Raw genomic sequence first — 16,232 nt, forward strand, 5'->3', positions numbered from 1 at the left:
ATACCTAAGATCATCTCCAAATACCTATTTAAAGAGGTAAAATCTAAGGGAAAGTAATATAGAGAGTGCATGTGATGCAAAGTAGAGTGAATGCTAAGAGGATAAAAGGCATGCATGACAGAGAAGATGCTTAAGTGAAGGATCAACATTGTAGAATCAATTTGACGAGAACATAGTTATTGAGAAGTCAAGCAATGAAGGGTTAGAGAAGAGATATTTGATCAAAAGGATCAAGATACAACTAGTAAAGAGGAGATCTATTATCTATCAGAAGGGTAATAATTGAAAGATCTAGTATTGAATCATTTTGAAAGGTGATACAGGGTAAATCTCTTAACAAAGTAGTCCTAAGAGACTATTGTAAATCTCTTAATAGAGTGCTAACTTAGTTCTGAGTTTAAATCCTTTAATCAAGGTGACACCTAATAGTCTTGTAAGCCTTTAACAAGGAAGACCTTTCACAACTTATGATCATAGATTATGAGAAAAACTTTATAGCCATAATTGGTCATACTTTATTGCTATAGTAGTGAAAATTGATGGGTGTCATCCCCACCCATGTTTTACCTTCTACTTTGAGGGTTTCTGGGTAACCAAAATCTTTTGTGTTATGTGTTAATTTACATTATGCTATGGTTGTGATGTATTGTTAGATATATTTCAGTTACGAGATGGATGAATGGTGAATTGTTTTTATGGTAAAAGTTTTAAATTGTTGCTTCATGCCCCCCCCCCCCCCCCCCCAACTAAGAACTTACTTTCCCATTTATATTTACAACAATTGGTATCAGATCCTTGTTCTCAAGAAAGTAAAGTTTGGCATCTTGAGAGGAAAGATCTTGAGGATGGAAGTCTACAAATTGTGAAAGACTATTAAGAACCATAAGATTGAAATACAACTTGCCTACTGTAGGGCCCATTTGCCATTGCACCAAAAGCCATGACTATTAGTGAACATGGAACACCACATAATTAACCACCTGTGGGCAGGGGAGCGCGTTGCATCACCCAACAATCTCCCCCTCGACGCGCATACTAGGTGCTTACGCGGGTCGGGAAGGCACCGAGGAGATTTGAACCCATGACTAGGCCAAAACCAGGCTCTGATACCAATTGTAGGGCCCATTTGCCGTTGCACCAAAAGCCATGACTATTAGTGAACATGGAACACCACATAATTAACCACCTGTGGGTAGGGGAGCGCGTCGCATCACCCAACACCTACACCAACTAAAGGAGGAAAGATATGAACTGCAACATTCATCAAAGAGAAGAAAGGATTCAACCATTCAAAAAAATGATACACAATAGCAGGAAGAAGACATTACAGGACTATTTGAGGAAATGATCTCTAGAGTATTTGATGTAACAATTGCAGATCTAATGGAAAAGAATTGTGCCCTAAATGAAGAAGTTTGGAATCTGAAAAGGGATCAAGAATCTCAATCAATGGTGTTGTGTGAGATATATGAACTAAAAAAGAAATATGAAGAAGATAAAGGCATGATTGAATATATCAAAAGATTACTTGAAAATAGACTTGAGGAGAAGTCATCAGATGTGCAAATGCTTTGAAACACTCAACTAGATCTGATGAATTAGCTGATGCTTGAAAATCAAGAACTAAACAAAAAAGACATTGAGATTTAAACTTTAAAATCACAGAATGAATAAAAAACATACAAGGAATTCATTAAATGGTTTTATAAGCCTAGTGAAGCCATAAAGTACTTTGAAAAATTGAGTAGTACACCAAGAACAAATGATGATACTATTGGATTGGGATATTCTACTACTGAGAAAGGAGAATCATCTAAAAGTGGTGAATAAAGGAGTGATAAGGAAAAGTACTACAAACCTACATGTCATCATTGTGGTAAAATAGGTCACACAAAAAATGTCTATAGGAGTATCACTAGAAATAAAAACCCTAAACATAAATATAAGGGACACTAACATAATTGCAAGAAGCAAGGACATTAGGTACATGAATGTAGGTCAAAGACCATCAACACTCAGAAATTTAAAGGATATTTTTATAAATGTGAAAAGTATCGACACAAAGCATATGAATGTAGATCCAAACCCAAGTAAACAAACAAACAAACAAACAAAAAAAGTTACATCATCATGGGAACTCTTACTATTGGGATTACAATACAAAGTATAGTTGTCAATATTATGAAGAATATGATCATGTTGTTGTAAATTTTATAAGGAAATACTTTGGAGATAACTACAAAAAGTGGATGAATGGAGAGATTGTATATTTTAGTTGTCTCAAAGTCGGTCATATAAGCAGAAAACACATCAAGCCAAGATGAGATCACTTTATCCAATGGATCACATGATCACATAACCCCCAACTAGGCAATCAAAGGCATGTATGGAACTGACATTTGAAATGATATATTTTGCATTAATTCCAAGCATATAAGCTATGAAAAGGTTTTATCAACATGAATTAAGATGCAATTGAATGATTAGAAGGATGAGATGTTCTATCACTGTAACATATTCTATATTTTTGCTGAGTATATGAAGTAATTATTATGATAGCCGAGTGTGCTATATTTACCTAGCACAATGTAAAACCTATGGTAACTAAGTTAAATAGCTATGTAGGTACATATCATTAAATGAAAAAGTTTTCAAGGCTATGTAGTTGATTTCTCAAGTCATTTTCACCTACCAGTCAATTGAGAGCAACTAGGCGATTTGTGGAAAGATATTTTAGTGATTGTAGAAGTGAGTCAATAGTGTGACTCAACATTGTCATCAAACCATGAGGTATTTCACTTCAGTTGAGTTACATTGTTTTCCTATTCTTTAAAACCCTATAAATTCAAATGACATCATGTAATTCAGTAGTAGAGAGGAAGAAAGGAAGAGAGATTACAAATGTTCAATTGATTAGCAACGATGTTAGAGAACCACCAAAGCTTCACGCTATACCTGAGATAGCTTACAAGGGAGATCCGTTAGATGTGTCATCGATGATTTAGTCAAAAGTTCTAATGATGCAGGATTTAAGATGATGTTACATGTGCAAACTTGGTGAGATTGGTGATCTTGAAATCAAAGCAGTATATCAAAAGCTATGTGAGAATGGGATTCTATAGGAGGAGTACAAGATTGTTGAGTGGAAAGGGTTAACCTATGCCCTCGATTTTTTGCAAGTTTTCAAAACAGAGTGGATTAAATTTATCTTGAGCCAAATTCATGACAACCAGTTGCTGTTGGAGAGTGGTCCAATCAAAATATCAAAGAGAATCATACATAGGGTAATAGAGTATCCTACCCTAGATAGACCAAATACCATGAGGTGTAACACAAAGGAAGTGATTGAAAAAGCTATAGGAGCTAACTAGAAAAAGAGTGGAATGTCAATTGATACAATCACATACCTAGTTATAAAAATTTGCATTATGTGTGACAACACACAAATTTTCCAATCTAGCCTACTCAACTATGTGTCATTTATTACAGTAGACCTTGACTACAAAATTGTGAAAATGGATCATAAATATGACCTTGCCAAGATACAACTTCAAGAACTATTAGAAAACCTTGGAGCAATCAGGAAGGAAAACAATTGTTCATGTAAGGTTCACTTCTTGTCTATATATTTTTCTATGTGCAAAACACATTTCCTACATTTGGTAAAGTAATATGGAAGACTAGTCGGTCTAGTACCCAACAAATAGGGGATTACATTAAGAAATTGGGAGAGAACTTTGACTCGGTAATGACAAGTTAACTTGAACAATTTAAAAAGTCAATGAAAAGGTAAAGAATACTCATATCTCTAGTGGGAAAATATTACAATGATATTATTTTCCTAGTAGATGCCGACTACACTCATGTACATGTGGTTATTCCTAGAGTGAGATGGTTGAGACCTCTACCCTATGAGATTAATGTAGATGAAGCATTTGCAGCCATCACTGCACTACAGTAGAGGATATTGATATGAATCCTAAGGCATTTAATAAGTATGAAGAAGCAAAGGAAAGGATTACCATAAACTTGTAGACTTCCACCATAGATTGGAAGAAGACTAGAATGATGAAGAATCTGAAGGAGCAATTTGGTGATGATCAAGAAGAAGAGGAAGAAGGTCAATGACCTTTACAATTAACAGAAGGGTTAGGTGAAGATGTAGAAGTTGATGAGGAAGAAGACAAGAAAGAGGCTAAGGGAAAAAAAATTAAAAAAAGAAAAGATAGAAGAAAATACAAGGGCCAAGAAGACCCCAAAGAGGTATTAGCAAAAGCCAACTACACCTTTAACAAGATCAAGCACTCAAGTTGCCAATACACTAGCAAAAGAGTCACAATCTAAAGGAAAGAAGTAAAAAGTAATTGTAGAGCCAAGAAAGCCTACAAAGATATTAAGGAAGAGTCTTAAAATTCAAAAGGAAATAGATGATGAGAAGACATAATTAGTTGACATGAGTCAATTCAAAGTGGTAAGTCACAATCCCTCTTATATAGATAATCTTTGACAATGTAAAGAATAATGCAGATTTTTTTGGATTTCAACATGTTAATTTTGATAAGTTAGCTAGTGGCGAAAATAATAGTATTGAAGAGGCTATTCATGATATGATCATGATGGCTAAATTCAAGAGAAATCCATTAGATATTACAAATTTACTGCCTAAGAGTTTGTATGAGAATGTAAAGAAGAAATGACAATTCAGTTTGATGACTAGAAGATAGATAAGGGGGGCTACATTAGCTTAGGTTATTCCTATTCTAGATAAGAAGATGATAGCAAAAGTTGTAGAAAAGTGTAAAGGGAGGTTTCCTCAAAAATATAGGGCTTTTCACATCTTAAGGAATCAAGTTAAAGAGCTTGTAACCCAAAGTTGATTACTTTGGAAATTAGTATATGGGTTGACCACAAAAGAAATAATGGAGAAGGAAGGAATAGCAAAGAAAGGAATACAAAAAGATAAAACTTTAAATGTACTAAACACTAGTCTTCCATAGGAAGAGAAAGAGAGTCAATAGGACTCTATAACTATTGAGGACATCCCTGATAACTCTGCATAGAATGTCAATCCTCTCAGTGATGATGGCATTAATAAATTGGCACAATAATCCACTCTTTCACCTATTCCATGTGTAAATCCAATAATGATAAAGGTTGATGAATCTCCTAAGGCCAAGATATCACCCTCTAAAAATGATAACAATATACATCCACTATGCCATAACATGTTGCAGACGCTAAAGAGAAAGAGGCACATGTGCAATCAACATCTCAAGATGCAACTTTGAAGAAAGTAGATGAGATTGATAAGGATGATAATGCAACATATTCAATGTCAAAATTTCATTAAGATGAAAGAGAAAGAGGTAGATACACCATCTACATCACTACCTACTCTACAAAGCTTGGGTTTACAACTAATAGTGGTCATTGACAAAGAGGTTGTGAAGAAAAAAAGGGTAAGGAAGATAGTCCTACACCCACCTCACCAAACACTATTTTGGATCATAAGGAGGATGAACAAGGAAAAGAGCATAAGATGACTATTTAAATCAAGGAGAAAATTGCCATACAAGCACTAGTTACCTTTCCAATCTCTACATCACCTCCCAGCAACCAGACTCTTCACAGATCAAGTACTGAAGAAACTTCATTACAAATATAAGTACTTAGTACTAGTACAACAAAGAGTGCTGACACTACATAATTTAAGGATGTTAGTTTGGATGAAGTGATTATGTTGCCACAGTTTAATCTTGCAATAATCACACTTGAAGAGATGGAAGTTCTTCAAGAAGCTCTACAAAGGAAATCAAAGAAAGAAAAATTTAGAAGGAAGCATAAACAAAAACAAGTTAAATTGCATGATATTCAAGATATTTTTGTAGATGCTTTTGATATTTCAAATTCATTTCCCTATAAACCTATGATTGAACAACTTGTAAATATAGTTGATAGCATAAAAGATAAGGACATAGAGACTAATGTTAAATTATTGGCATGGTCTAAGAAGAAGTTTCACACTAAGATCATGGTTAAAATATCTAGTGCAATTGAACTTAGATAGGTTGACTTGTCAACTAAGATGGAGAATGTGAAGAAAAAATTGGACAATATAGTTCATTCTCTTTATAATACACTTTTTTAATGTTGATCTCTTTACTCAAGAGACTCAAAAAATAATGGATAAGTTGCTAGGAGATCCAAAGTCAATTGGAACTACACTAAAAGCATCTCCTGGCACTAGTTAGTTATACTTTTAGAGACTACTATTTACATAGAGGAGACTTGCTGAGTTGCAAGCTAAAGATGAAAATATTAGATCAAATTTGATAAGTATTTAGTCCATGCTGACCCCTCACATGGAAGTTTTACAGAGAGAGCTTTCCTATGCCAAATCACTTTGAAGAAAGATTCCCATCTTTGAATTGAAGAAGGCATGCACCTAAAGATAATTGCGATCTTGCATTAGGAATCATTATGCAAGTAAATAATTATTTTTTTGGATAAACATACTTTAAGTGTATAACCCACATTGACATAAGTGTCATAAAAAGAGGGATTTTGTGTCACGGCAATATATTTTTGAAGCAGAACTGTTTTTGATAATATCTACTAAAGGGGAGCTACAAAACTAAAATGCAACATCTACTTAGGGGGTTAATAAGGTAGGAGACACTATTTTTGAAGATTTTGAATATTTTGAAATTTTGTGTATAGACCGGGAAGATATGATAGATTGCTTGAACTATGTGTGCTACATAATATATATGCCATGAAAAAGTGTTTTTACCACTCATGTCAACGGTGAACATTATTAATCTCATTGTGATTTTGACAAGTTAGTGACAAAAACAGTTAGTCATTATTTGGCAGTTAGTAGATCATCAATGTGACCAACCTATGACTTAGGCTGAGAAAACTGAGTTACCCAAGCATAGGCATTCATACAATACATGCCAAGTTGATATGACAAGTTAGTATATGCTAAGGAAAAATATATGTTGAGGGATAGTATGTGCTAAGAAAAAATTGATGTCGAGTCATTTAGGTGTTGAGCAACAGTATATGTCGAGCCATTCAGTTGTTAATTGACAGTAGAGTGTACAATTAAGGCCAAGAATTAGAAGAATATTGATGCAAAGTAAGCAATCTTGGACATACAATTTTTTAATGGTACAAACTTATATGTAAACCATTTTTGGCTAATATAATATTTATTTTATGATATGAAGAAAAAAGGAAAAATTCATATCAGACATCTCAAAGTAACCTAATGAATCAATAAGAAAAATGGAAGCTTAAGGTGGCAATAAGAATCAACTAGAGTCATTGATTAGTACCTAAGATCATCTCAAAATGCCTATTTAAATAGGTAAAACCTAAGTAGAAGTAATATAGAGAGTGCATATGATGTGAAGCAAAGTGAATGCTAAGAGGCTAAAAGGCACTAATGATGGAGAAGATGCTTAAGTGAAGGATCAACATTGTAGAATGAATTTGAGGAGAACAAAGTTTTCAAGAAGCCAATGAATTTAGGGTTAGAGAAGAGATATTTGATCAGAATGATAAGGTACAATCAATAAATAGGAGATATGTTATCTAGCAAAAGGGTGCTAACTGAAGGATCAGGTATTGAATTAATTTAACAAGTGATATAGGGTAAATCTCTTAAAAGAGTAGTCCTAACAGACTTTTATAAATCTCCTAATAGAATGCTTAGTTAGTTGTGAGTTTAAATCCTTTAATCATGGTAAGACTTAACAATCTTGTAAGCCTTTAAAAGGGAAGACCTTTCATAGGGTATGATCATAGAAAATTTATAACTGGCCACACTTTATTACTGCAGTAGTGAAAATTTGTAGGTGTCATCCCCACCCCAAATTTACCTACTCCTGGGAGGGTTTCTAGATAACCAAAATCTTTTTCTGTTATGTTTTCATTTCCATTATGTTATGGTTGTGATTCATGGTTAGAAATATTTTAGTTTATATGTTAAGTTATGAGATGGATGAATGGTGATTTTTTTTATGGTAAATGTTTTGAAGTGTTGATTTAGTGCCCCCCCCCCCTAGAACATACTTTCCAATTTATATTTCCAACAATTTTTTTTGTGATGTATTATATAGTTGAGACCACATTATTTTCTCCTCTTTCTCCATGAGCTATGGAATTTGTATATGTTCATGGATACTATTGTATTCCTCATTGTAATTACATTAATGAGGCACTCATCGAATATAATAGGAGATTTTTTTTAAAAAATCCACCATTAAAGTAGAAACAAATTTCCACATCTCATTATTTTTTCCTTAGTATTTATTAAGATTGTATTTAATTTGGCTAATGATAGATTTTGACTTCTACAACATAGTTTATGATCATACTAAACCTAGGGTCAAGTATGTTTATTAAACAAACATTTTGTTTCTAATATAAGATTCATTTAGGAGTTGAATGCCAGATACCATTTTAATGTGGAGAGATAGTTTTACATTTGAAATAATTTTTATTAAAAGTAGAATATTAAAATATAAGATTTGACCATATTCTATTTTGTTACTAAGAAACCATATTCAATGTTTGAAGATGAGTGGATTAATTATCCAATCCTATAAGTACCATGTGAAATAGTTTATCTTAGATAACCACATACATGTAATCATAATTCAAGAAGTCAAGGTCAACCATACTCATCTTGATGGCTCACTAGCTATTTGGAAAAATGATCCTTTTTCCATACCAAACTTGAACAAGAAAGTATCTTACAATATCTATTGTTTATCATAGAATAAATTGTAACAACTCTTCATTGTGGGATATGATATTTTTTCAAGATATCCTTATTAGCTTCTTCTTTATTCAATCCCCTAGTTGTTCTCCTAAAATATTACTTTGTCAAAATGATTACATTCTAATTAGATATGTATATACTAAATTGGTATTAGGGTCCATTTTAACAAGATGGAACACCTAACAAAAATCTTGCCTTCTATAAATCAAATTTGAAGCTTGGACCATTTCTCAAAGCTCCTTAGGAGTTACAATCTTAGTAACCAAAAAGAGACTCCTATAGACTGATTTGGTTTACTAGGAGGAGTTATCATTAAATATGTTTGTCTAAGATGTCTAGGCTAGATAGGTTTTGCATCTCTCCTAATCAGATCCTTTCTCCTTACTCTTTGGGCCATTTTATCTAACATGATTTGTGAGCTATAGTTTTAGATCATTTTTCCATCCTTACCAGCATATCCTTCTATTGGGTTTTAAGTCTTACTAATGACCTTCATTAGAGTTTGAATGTTTCCAATTTGAAAAAAAAAATGATTGAAATCATGGACCATTATCTATATGAAATGTTGAACTTAAGCTCCCAAATGTTACATGGATTAGCTACGAGAAAAAAACTATCCCTCACTATACACTCTTTCTAACACAAGGGTAGGAGGGACAAAAAGGAACACCCCCAAGATATCCTCACCTAGAGTTACACACAAAAGCTAACAACATTGAAGAAAATACAATAAATTATATTAATTCTAATGAAGATATGCTTAGACAATGTACATCATACATGATAGGCATAAGACCTACCTATTTACAACGATAAACAAAACAATTTCAATTGGTGAGCTTAGGAGCTCAAACTTTTAGAGATAACTATTAATATTTTTCTTCCATATAACTTTATTATTACTTCCCAAATCCTATATCTCAAATCATATAGCCACCAAGACCAAAATTCAACCTCCAACTAAATTTATTACAAAATATAGGTCCTTCCCCAAATGATAAATCCATGACCTTACAATTAAGAAACTTAACATCCGCAAGAATCAAGATAAGTTCTTACATGATCCAAGAAGAGATCCCCAAGGCCATGAAAAAAAATTGATACTACAATGAACCTTGTTAAAGCCAAACCCACATGTCACTCGAGATGCGAAGAAACATGCATACCTCAAATAAAGAGAATGATAATTCTAGCATATAAATGAATGACATTCTATGAACATAGAACACGTATACAATATTGGTGAACATTATTGGTAACTAAGCATATGGGAGGAAGTAACATGAAAAAAAAAAGGCCATTCCACAAATAATAGGCATAAAAACCCAACATGAATTATTTTTGGTTGATGCAAGATTTTTAAATAACCTAAGGTGCTCCTACATCAGACGCCTAGGGTAAATAAGGACTGATGTCCATATTAGGGAGCCCTGATGCTCTAAGAAGTTTCATAAAGATCCAACTCATCTTTACATAACCAAGAATTATCATCAACTAGTTTATTCTTCCACTAAACAAGATATTCCTTTTAATATCTTCCTCTGGTGCTTTAAGTTACTTTGGTATGCAAAATTTTCTAAATTTCCCCTCTCTTCTTTTTAGGATAATCAGATGTATCAAATGTCCCTTCATTAGATTCATTATACTCATTAATGTCTACAATATTGAAAATAGGTGAAATATCCATGTCTTTGTGTAATTCACTTTAAATATATTTCCACTATCAAACTTCTTCACGATTTTACATGTTTCAAATATATTCACCCTTAGCTTGTTATAACATCCAATATGAAATAGTTTCTTCTTCAAATGTATCATTGATTCATCCTTAACCTCAAACATTTTGTGTATTCTTCTCTTATCTTCACTCTCTTTAGACTCTTGATGATTGTCATTTAACTTAGGTTATACTTCTTCATGTGGTTCCTTCATAAATTCCACAAGTTCCTCAACTTCAAGACTATCTTTCAACTTAATATTCAAATTCCTCAACATTGTAGTTCGTTTAGGAAATGCATTTCATTCATAATCTCAATAGTTATCTTTTTAGTACTTATGTTCATTGAGTTTCTATATGCAAATTCTTCTTGTACCAAAATAATTCCCAAGGAACAAGTTTATCTCCAATCAAGCATCTCAACATGTTACCCAAAATTCTATTACAACTTTTGTTTGTCTATCTTTCTATGGATAAAATGTAGTGCTAAACTTAAGCTTAATATTCAACTTCTTAAAAAGTGTTCTCCAAAAGTAATTAATAAATTTAGTATAGCTATCTGAAACAATAGTATTATGTAGCTCATGTAATCTCACAATCATTTTGAAAAATAAATTTGCTATGTGTTTTGATCTGATGTCTTCTTACAAGGTATGAATTGTGCCATTTTGGAAAATATGTCAACCACTACAAAGAAAATATCTTTACCTCTTTGAGTTCTAGGAAATCCAAGAACAAAGTACATACTGATATCTTCTCAATGTTTACAAGGAAATGCTAAGGTATATACAATCCCACATTCTAACTAGTTCCTTTAGCAACTTGACATTTATGCAACTCTTCACTTGCTTCTAAACATTAAGGTACAATTTAGTGGTCAACATTTTCAAATTGGAAAATTTTTAATATCAAACTTCATTGATTTGGAAAATTATTTCCATATATGTGGTAGGGTGTTTCACCCCAACTTTACCAAACATAGGTCGCATCCTCTGACCCATCAACACGTGATTTATGCAATCAAATCTCCTTTTTATGTGATATAGCCAATCAAAATTATTTTTTGCAACCAAAATATTAAACGCAATTGCCTATGATTTTTGAAGGGGAACATTTGGACAATTTAAATTAGCCCATGGTTTTAAAATATACTTTTAGGAGAGGGACAACTTTCTTTCCATAATACATAGACACATGTCCCACACTACTGCAATTTCACCCACTACATTATGCATGGCTATATATTGGATGGATCATAATCACCTTCGAAATCACAAAAGACATGTTTTTATATTTTGTATATTCTATAATATTCCCAAGGAATTCACCAAAAAAGGTTGGTATAAATACATTCGTAGATTAGTAGGTTCTCTCAATTACTATTATAGCAAAGTCTCAATTTATTAATATGTCAAAAGCATTGGCAAGTGATGACTGCAATTAAGAAAAAGGCCAGTAACTCATACCCCTACCTATCTAGACTTTGCAATTTTAGTTTGTTCTTATTTATTAGGTACAAGTTAGAATTTTGGCGATCATTTATTAGTTGGGACTAATGACCACTAAGTCAACTAGTGACCAGTGAGACCTTAGACATGTATATTTTATAGTGTAGGTCATACAACCAATGAATTCTATTCAGATAAATATATTTAATAGTCGATTATCACTTTTCCAAACTATTATCTCATTGTTCCTATTATTATAGGGAATGATAGTTAGAAGAATAAATAATCATACTTAGAGATAAGGAGAGAGTGAGTAAGATGAGTAACATAAAGAAAAAAGATGGGTGAAGAGGTGAAAAGATTGATGGAACTAAAAATAGATATGAAAACATGAGACGAGACAATATATTGATAGATGGATCATAATAAAATATTGAGGGAGAGACAAATAAGAGGGTCATGTGATTGATAGAAATACAAAGAGTAGAGGAGGGAGATAAAGAGTGATAATGATGAAGATATTTGAGGTGATAGATGGATAGTAGATAGGTATATAGATAGATAGAGAGGAAATATGTTATAGATACATAGGAGCCAACAACAACAATGTGTAAGGTCAAATTGAGATACGGAGAGAAAACATAGTCTCTATGTTTGTGAATAAGAGAGATATAATGAGGGGGATAGGGAAGTAGACATAGAGAATTTATGAATAAATATTAAAGGATTCTTGTCATACTTATAAAATGCCATCGACTTAACTCTTGTACCCTTCAAAGATGCAAGTGCAAGTTTTGTTATTTCTTATTCCTTAGGCACGGTTGTTATTGAACCTCTGAATTATTTTTCCTAACAGATTGTGATATGTACTAGAGAATTAGTACTGACTAATATGACACATACATAGGGAATGAAAATCGTTATTGAGTAGGCGATTATGTGGTAGGATGTTATGTGTGCTCCTCTTGAATATTTTGTGAGGAGTTTGCCTGAGAGCTGACTACAAGAATATTGATGAAGTTTGTAGACTGATCAGGAAATTTGAAAAGAAACTACTGCATCTCTATTTATTTTGGCCACTATATTCATGATTTTAGAGGCATGATTTCTAACTTGTTGGTGTTTTCTTCTCTAGCTCATATAATGATGTTTTTTTTCGAAATGAATCATGTCTATAAAGCGTGTGAACTTGTGGTCTTTTGCCTCAAGTCTTTTAACTTTTCTCATAATGTTTGTCCCCCTTGTTGGGATCACGCTTCAGTCATCTTATTTCGATATCAATTTTTCATGTTTTGGATTAGACTATAACACTTTTTTACCAATCAAGTGTGTATGAACCGATGATTTCAAATAGGGTCGTTCATGTTCTATAACCCTCTTGTTTGGCATTTTTTTGTTAAGCCTTATGTGCATAAATACTTAATTAGGCACATTATACTTTTGATGCAGGAGCATCTTGCATGGGAAAATTATTGGAAAAAAAAAATATGGAGGAGAGAGAAAGTGACGAAAATTAGAGGAGAAATAATAAAAAAATAAAAAAAGGGATAAAGGAGAAAAGAAAGGAAAAGAGGATTTTTATTTTTGAGGTGCATAGGTGGCATAATAGAAATTTTTTTTTAAAAAATAATAAATGGTTGTCATTCCATTTATCAAGGTGTGTGGGTAGAATTCTAGAAAGTTATGAATATTGTAGAAAGTTGTGGATATTGTAGAAGGTTGTGGAAGTTGTAGAAGGTTGTGGAGGAATTCTAGAAGGTTGTGGATAAGTCATGCATTGGGTGGTAAGTGCCTATTTAAGCAAGGCATATGAGCATTTTTAATAAAGCTTGAGGAGTAAAAGCTCGAGGAGGAGAAGCTCGAGAAGGAGAAGCTTGGAGAGGTGAAAGCTTTATAAGGAAAAACTTCAAGGTGTGAAAGTTGGAAGGTGTCAAGGCTTCAAGGTGTGAAAGAGAAGAAGGAAGTGAAGAGTGAGTTTTCCTGAGTCTATGGATAGAGCACCGAATGTGAGGCAGTTTACAGCAGGATTGTGATGGACTTGTGAGTGTGTAGACAGAGAGCCGAATGTGAGACAGTTTACACTTGAATCTTGGATAGAGGTTGTGAGAAGAGCTAGTGACTGTGGTTTAGAAACAAGGAGTTTTCTTGGTGGCTTGCAAGCACAAGTTGAGATCTCGGAGGTTTCTACCAAAGTGTGGATCTGGACTAGCTTGGGTTTGGATTGGATCTTGAGGGATCTTGTAGAAATGTTATTGTAATTGCTATTGGATTTTAAAATTTAATAAAATTTCTTGGGAAGCATTTTATCTCTCTTTTTCTTCATATTTTTCCATTCTTGGTTGTGAGTTGGTAAGGGTGGTGTGGCCCTTCATCAGTGGTATCAGAGTGTACCATCATCAAGTGGTATCAGAGCAGTACTTCATCAATGGTATCAGAGCAGGAGTTCCTGAGTGTACAAGTAGATCATCGAAGTGTGAGGCAATTTGTACGAGGACCTTGGTTGGGTGAAGTTTATTAGAGTGGGAGTTCCTGAGCATGTAAACAGATCGCCGAAGTTGAGGCAGTTTGCACCAAGATCTTGGGAGGACATGCTAATTGATCAATAGATGTGGAGATGGAAGACTGAACTTGTTGAGGCATGATCATAGAGAGCTTGTGGATTGCAAATCCGTTGTCCTAGACTTGTGACATGGTTCCTGATTGTTTGTGCGAGGTGGCAGGTTGCGATCTGACTTGCAAACAATTTGGAGTCGTCACAAGGAGCATGGGAAGGATTTGTTGCAGAGGCTTTACGAAGATTGTAATGATCCCATCTTTTGGCCTTCACGTTCTCCAAAGTCTAAGTGGAGGATAAGAAAAAATTAAATTAACTTCTTATAAATTCATTAAATAAATTAAAATTAAAAGGTGGCTTTATATTTAATTAATTAAATTAATTATTGTATTACAAAGGAGATGCGTCTAGAGTGTGTATTAATTATTGGAAAGGTGGAAGCCTCTAGAAGCACAATTAATTATTGCAAGAGAGGAGTTTTTAGAGAGTGCATTAATTATTGGAAGGGGGAAGCTTCTAGCACTTGCAATTAATTAATGTTTTAGTTCTTTCTAGAAGGGTGAAGGAATTGGATAAATAGGGGTGAGAGTCTCATTGTTTAGCATGGGATTATTGTATCGAATGATTATGACTTGCATTTGATAACAGCTTGGATGTGTGAATCACACTCTTTTTTGGCAATAGGGGATGTTCATTCTCTGTTGTGACATTCTAGACGTCATTCCCTTAGGGTTTGGCCTTTGGAATACATCTCTTTGTACTTGATTGCAGCATTTTTAGAATTAATATAATTTTAGCGGTTGGTTCAGCTTTTGGGCATTCCTGGGTGTCCATTACAGTGGTATCAGAGCTATAAGTCCTGCCATCCTATGGAGATCATATTGATAACCAGATAAAGATGTATATTAGTCCAGATCAAGATGTGATGTTCACACAGTTATTGGGTACATTAGAGAAGAGGCAATGTATGCAACAGGAGCAGAATAGGCGAATGGATATGATGTTGCAGCTTATGGCTAGACAGATGGGCATCAACATTGATGATTTGTACGTTGCTCCAGAGCATAAGGTAGTCGATTTCTCAGGTGGGATTGAGACACATATAGAGCCAGCCAGCTATGATGTTGGTGATGTGGGCATTTTGGCAGAGTCAGTAGAGACATGCATGCAAAGTCAGGATGTAACGCCCCGCCAAGGGATCCAAAAGAATTAACCTAAAGTTTCACTAAGTTTGCTAAACATTTTTTTTTTTTTTTTTAAAGTAAGAATGTATAACATACACATCAAACACATAGTAGCGGAAGCAATAACATGTAATCATTGACAAACATACATTGCCAGTTACATTTCTTAAAGATCCCAAGACGTTGAGTCACGTTTAAATTTAATTAAATTCTAAGTCTAACAACTAATACATACATAATAAAGAATAATCAGAAACTCTAATGTCCATAATATACATTTGTTTCGAATGCTCTTTGGAAAATTAATTCGGAATGCTCCATCATCCACTGTACATGTCACAGGGTATGAAAGGTTTAAAAGAATATACATATGTAAAGATCAAGATACAACATCCTCAAATCCATGATACAAGGTACAGTAAAAATATATGAAACTATTCACCATACATGATACATCCATACATCCATAATGATAAAACATCTATCATAAAATCTAACCATCCGTCATAATAATCCAAGAACATAGTGAAGGTAA

Source organism: Cupressus sempervirens, chromosome 4 (genome assembly GCF_028749045.1).
Source record: "Cupressus sempervirens isolate cs-2001-9-10 chromosome 4, ASM2874904v1, whole genome shotgun sequence".
Taxonomy (NCBI): Eukaryota; Viridiplantae; Streptophyta; class Pinopsida; order Cupressales; family Cupressaceae; genus Cupressus; species Cupressus sempervirens.